Source organism: Peromyscus maniculatus, chromosome 8, assembly GCF_049852395.1.
Source record: "Peromyscus maniculatus bairdii isolate BWxNUB_F1_BW_parent chromosome 8, HU_Pman_BW_mat_3.1, whole genome shotgun sequence".
NCBI classification, from domain to species: Eukaryota; Metazoa; Chordata; class Mammalia; order Rodentia; family Cricetidae; genus Peromyscus; species Peromyscus maniculatus.
In genome coordinates, this window is record NC_134859.1 from 34,748,396 (window position 1) to 34,754,395 (window position 6,000).

Genomic DNA, 6,000 nt, shown 5'->3' on the forward strand with positions numbered 1-6,000 from the left:
CCAGCTTCTATCTTTCTGTCTCTTCCACTCCAGAGGCTCTGGCTGGCAGCTCCGCCTCAGCCAACCACCAAAGGAAGGTTCAAGGCCAATCAATCAGGCTCCGTGGCATTGGAATTGCGCGTGCGACCACATGAGCTGATGTCCTGGGACAACTGAGACAGACTAGACAAAGAGAAGATGTGTTCCCTCCACAGCATGGGGGCTCAGTGTCATCTTTGGCAGAGGCTGTGGGTTAGGGAGGATGTGCTTTCTGGAAGCTTCTCTGTAAAGCATCCAGCGTGCGCACCTGTTTCTAGAGTTTTGTCAAATTCCAACTGTTCTCACTGTCCTGGGGTGTGTGTGTCTCCCTGCAGCCTGTTCTGGCCAGAGGATTAATTGCCCCCCAGAAGAGCAGCAGAACTATGAGGGGGGTATAAGGGGGATGGGAGAGGCTAAAGAATTAGGAACCTGAGATGGTTCTTTGATCAACCCTTGGATCAGGACATCTTTCTTAGCTTTCCCTAGCAGGGGTCTATTTCTGGTCCAGGAGGTGCGTCCGTAGGAGCTTGGGATGTGGCCAGCCTATTCCAGCCTGAGCAGAGGCCGCAGGCTCAGTGCTTTCTGAGCTGGGACTAGCTGGGCCCTGGTGTCTGAGAGCAGGATCTTCTCAGGAGCTTGCTTACAAGGAATGTGCGTGTTGTTGCTGGGATACGGTAGAGCCCGGGGAAGCTCAGCCCAGCTGCTCACTGGCAATGGCATTGATTTTTACCAAAGGGTTGTGCTGTCTCTGTGGCTCTGTGGTGTCTGTGTTTGGGCAGGCCTGGGGTCCGGGAGCTGGGGCTGGCTGATAGGAGGCCCACGGGCCCAGCTGTGAGCTGTGCATTGAAGGCAGTCACAGAAGTCTTGGGGGGACTGTGGCCCCTCTCCGGCCGCCAGTCTTACATCAGCACCTTCTCTGTGCCAGGCATCAGGGGTGGCACAATAGGTTCCCACCCCCTGGAGCTCACCTTCTGGGGAAGGGGCTGAGGGAGCTGAGGATCTAATATCTAAAGCCGTAGTTCTCAGCCTTCCTAATGCTTCGACCTTTAATACAGTTCCTTATATGGTGACCCCCAACTATAAAATGATTTTCATTGCTACTTCATAACTGTAATTTTGCTAATGTCATGAATTGCGACATTTGTGAAAAGATCATTCAATTTCCAAAGGGGTTGAGACCCACAGGCTGAAAGAACTGACTGTGCGTTTTTTGTTTGTTTGTGTGTTTGGTTTACTTTGTTTTTTTGAGAAAGGGTTTTGAGAAAGGGTAGCTCTGAATGTCCTGGAACTCACTCTATAGAGCAGCCCGGCCTCGAACTCACAGAGATCTGCCTGCCTCTGTCTCTCAAGTGCTGGGATTAAAGACATGCACCATCACCGCCTGGTTCTGATTTAGTATTTTAGAAAGACCTTGACGCTAGGAGTTTGAAGGTTCCAAGAAAGAAATGCGAGTTACTGAAGAAGGCAGAGAGGTATTTCCCTGATTTGTTCATTACACAGCATATGAACTATCCCAGGGCACCCCAGAATTGCATACAATTATCACATGTCCATTAGAAAAAGAAAGTGGGGCACCCCTTCCATGCCAGCACTCAGTGGATGGAGGCTGAGATGAGTTCAAGGTCAGCCTTGGCTGCATATCTAGCTGGGACTCCATGAGACCCTGTCTCAGAACAACACAAAACTGCCACAGGGATAGGAAAGTCAGCTGATGATTAGGCTACGTGACCTTACACAGTTGCCTTCACCTCTCTGGGCCATGGTTTTCTCCTCTTTAGTGTGAGTACGGGGGAAACAGTTCAGAGGGTTGTTGAGAGAAGGAAATGGAAGAAAGGATGGACCATTTCAAAGGGCACCTCATCCGCAGTAAGCACATGAGAAATATGGGGAACGGAATTCTCTACCTACAAGGCATCTGTTGAGATCATTAAGAGGCGATTAAGGCACAGTGGCACCATGTGGGTGAGTCCTAACGTGACTGGCACCTTTATGGGAAGAGATTAAGATACAAACAGACGTTGGTTGACTCCAGGAAGAAACAGGGAGAAGGCAGTCATGTGCCTGACAGAGAAAGAGAGTGCCCATGAGAAACTCACTTGACCACACCTTGGTACTTCCAGGCTTCGGGACAGTGACAGAGTTTGAGTGACAGTTTCTGAGTCCCCTATCTAAGAATCTTTGTGCCAGCAACCCCAGCACCCTAAAACAAGCGTCATCGTGGAGTGTTGTTACAACATTTTGTTTCACCCTGGAGCTCAGCCTGGATGGTAAACAGCAGACTTTGGGGAGCTTGTGGATCTGCAGTGACTGAAGCCAGGGAAGACCTCACCTGAGCTCTCAGCGCTGATGGAGTGTGGGGCTTCCTGTAGCTGGGGAGAGGGTCCTGGAGGAGGAGTGGGATTTAACCATATGCAAAGGAGCTCATTCAAATTCCATTGCATCACCGCTTGCATTCCGAACCCAGCAGCATGAGTAGGAATTTGTGCTCTCCTAAAAAAAAAAAAAAATTGCCATTCAAAGTCCATGTCCCAGTCAGACCTAGTGGTGCATGCCTGTGACCTCAGCACTCGAAGGCAGAGGCAGGAGGATGATGAGTTCAAGGCCGGCCTAGGACACTCAGTGAGAGCCTGTCTCAAAAAGCCAAAAGCTGGGGGCAGGGGTGGGGTGGGGTGGGTAGCTCGTCAATTAAGCACGTCCAGCTCATCAATGAAGCATCTACAGGGTCCAGTGTTTGAGTCCCAGCACTATGAGGGGAGCCAAACAAAAAGTCTGTGCTCTAGGTCTGTGCTGAAGGTCAAAGTTGTTTGTTGTGACTTTTTCAAACTGTCAACCAATTTCACCTGCTTATGAAAAGGAAGGACTGAAGGACAGAAGGACAGAAGGAAGGAAGGTTTCAAGGAAGGGGACTGGGGAGACAGCTCAGCTGGTGAAATGCTTACCATCATTTGATGTATCTGATGTTGATCTCTGGCCTCCACACATATTTGTGTGCATGCACATACAGATACATACAAATGAACATGTATACACATATGAATTAAACACACACACACACACACACACACACACACACACACACACACACACAGAAAGAAAGAGAGGGAAGCTGGGCAGTAGTGGCACATGCCTTTTGAAAGGACCAAGCAGATGCCATAACAGGCTGCTCAGTCTTCTCTCAGAGATCAGGCCTCAATTTCAGTTTCCTGAGACTTAAACAAGCAGTTTCTGGGAGGGCCATGAACGAAAGACATAGTCCTTGCAGTAGCTCCCTTTCTGCATGTACTCTGACTGCTCAAGGTTCAGCCAGTTGTTTACTGTCTGGGACCCCTCACCAACTTAGAGCTATGTGCGTGAGTTAATGTGAACATGCTAGGCCAGCCTGCCTTCATGGCAGCTCAAGGACAAAGCCTGGGACTTGTCCCGGACAGCCCCCAAAATGATAATTGTAACCCCCAACCAGTAAATTCAAAGGTTACATACCCTCACCCAATTAAAAGGGAACAGAGACCTTCAAAAATAAAAATAAACCAATCTGAGTTGCGCCTGTGCCAAACCCCCAACCCCCCACAACCGCCCTGAGGGGCTTGTGGTTTTTGCCTTTAAATAGCTAGCCTCACAAAGAAAGAGCAACTCCCCCCTGCCTCACTGTATTGGGTGTAGGAATGAGTTCCCTGCCTAGGCTTGTATCTATAGAATAAACCTTACTGTTGCATTCTGGACATCCTCGGTCTTCAGTGGTCTCTTTGGGGTGGTGATCTGGGCATAACATTTAATTCCAGCACTTGGGAGACAGAGACAGGCAGATCTCTGAGTTTGAGGCCAGCCTGGTCTACAGAGTGAGTTCCAGGACAGTCAGGGTTACACAGAGGAACCCTGTCTCAAACCAAAAACCAAAAACCAAGAAAAAGTAAGGGGTGTGGAGGAGGAGATTAGGATCCTGGCTGTAGGAAGATCGAGTCTCCTTTTCCATGTGTGCTCCTGCTTACTCACTGGATCTGCAGTCCGTTGGACACTCCTGTTCTTTGTGAGATTTCACTATTACACACCACACTGGAGAGAGCCATCTCACATGGGCCCCCTCGGGCACACAAGCAAGATTTTTCTCGCCAGGGTAGATAGGAAGAACTCCGGCCTCATGGGGTGTGTGGAGTGTTAATTTTCATTTTAATAGAATTTTCTTTGAGACTCATCTTTTTAATGACAACCTAAAACTCAGAGGAGGGCCAGTGGGACCCCTAGTCTGGGTTCCTGTGATGGAAGACAGGTCTCGCTGTGCCCTCAGGCGGGTCGCTGCAGGAAGGTATTATGGGGTGGAGCGTTCCAAGGCCCTTCCTCATTCCTTCGGATAACATTGGGGGAATCCGTATTGTCCCCCTTAGGGATGTGATGAGCTCTGAGCATGAGAGAGGGGAGGCAGGCCAGGGAGGAGAGACAAAGAGAAGCTGCTACTGCTGAGGCTAAAATCTGCAGCCAGGGGCTGTCTGGGCAGAGGGGGCTCTACATTTAGGTCCCTACCTTTCCTCTCTTCTAGTTTGTACTACGTTTCATAATTGCTGCTCTGCCTAAGTGAATTCAGGACAGGGTCTGGTGATCACCTTTATTTCATGTCCCCCTGACCTCATGTATCCAACCTGGTTCCCTATGATGATAAAACGGGGGATTCTCAAACTTGACCCTGATGGAGGCCTGACCCCACATCTCCTCCTTGTTTTTTCCCCCTCTTCCTTTTCTTTTACTTCCTCTTCCTCCTCCTCTTGTGACAGGGTCTCATGTAGCTCAGCTTGGCATTGAACTTGCTGTGTAGCTGAAGATGACCTTGGACGGCTGGTCCTTCTGCCTCCACTTCCCAAGTGCATGGATTACAGATGTGCACAGCTGTTTTGTTTTTGTTTTTGTTTTTTTTTCGAGACAGGATTTCTCTGGGTCCTTTTGGTGCCTGTCTTGGATCTCACTCTATGGACTAGGCTGGCCTCGAACTCACAGAGATCTGCCTGGCTCTGCCTCCCAAGTGCTGGGATTAAAGGCGTGTGCCACCACCGCCGCAGCCTACACACCTGGTTTTATGGGATGCTGAGTTTCAAATCCTGGGCTTTGTACACGCCAGGCAAGCATTCTACCAACTAAGCCACGCCCCCAGCCCTCTTCCTTTCAAAGGGTAGATTGTGCTACAAATCAGAGGCAGGAATTCCAGATAGAAGGAGTAGCCAGCCAGTAGCCAGTAGGCAGCTGGGAAGGCAAGGGCCTGGGGATGGTTCTGAGGCTGGAGATGAGCCGGAGGGCAGGGTTGTGACAAGTACCCTGGGGTCCTCAAGACCTCTGCTAAACTCGGGGCAGGAGGACTCACTGGAAGAGGGCTGCAGTTTGGTTTGCAGGAGAGGAAAGCCCCTCAATTGTCTGGAGCTAAAAGGCAGTGGGTAGCTGCCTGCCTGGGGTTCTAGGACAAGACTGGGCATTGGGATCAGAGATGGGAGCAGCCTAAGAAGTCAACCCGACAGCTGCCCAGGTGTGTGGGATGCAGGTGGCAGGCTCTGGCTGTGGTCTGGCAGCAGCTTCATACAGAACTGGCCTAGGGTTCTGCTTTCTGTTTTCTGGACAGCAGATCTACTTGTCTAGGCCTCCATCCCTGAGCCAGAGGGCCACTAGCCATAAGATTTCCCAAACCCTATGGCTCTCATCTCTCTTCCATCAGTTTTATTACCCAGATCTGGCCAGATGATATTCATCGGCATTTCTGCAAACAGCTTGTGCTTGCTCAGACCTTGGGTCTGTGTACCACTCTCCAACAGATAAGGTAGCCATATCTGCACTAAAAGAAAGGAGTGGCCTGTAAGCAATATCTGCTCTGGCAGGGCAGGGAAGTCAAGGGCCCCTCCTGGTCCACTTCCTCTGGCTCTGAGTTCCCCTAACCTGCAGTGGGAGGCTTTGTGGAGTGGAGGGTGGACAGAGCCAGGATGTTGGAGCAGCTCATACAGGTGTGCAGAC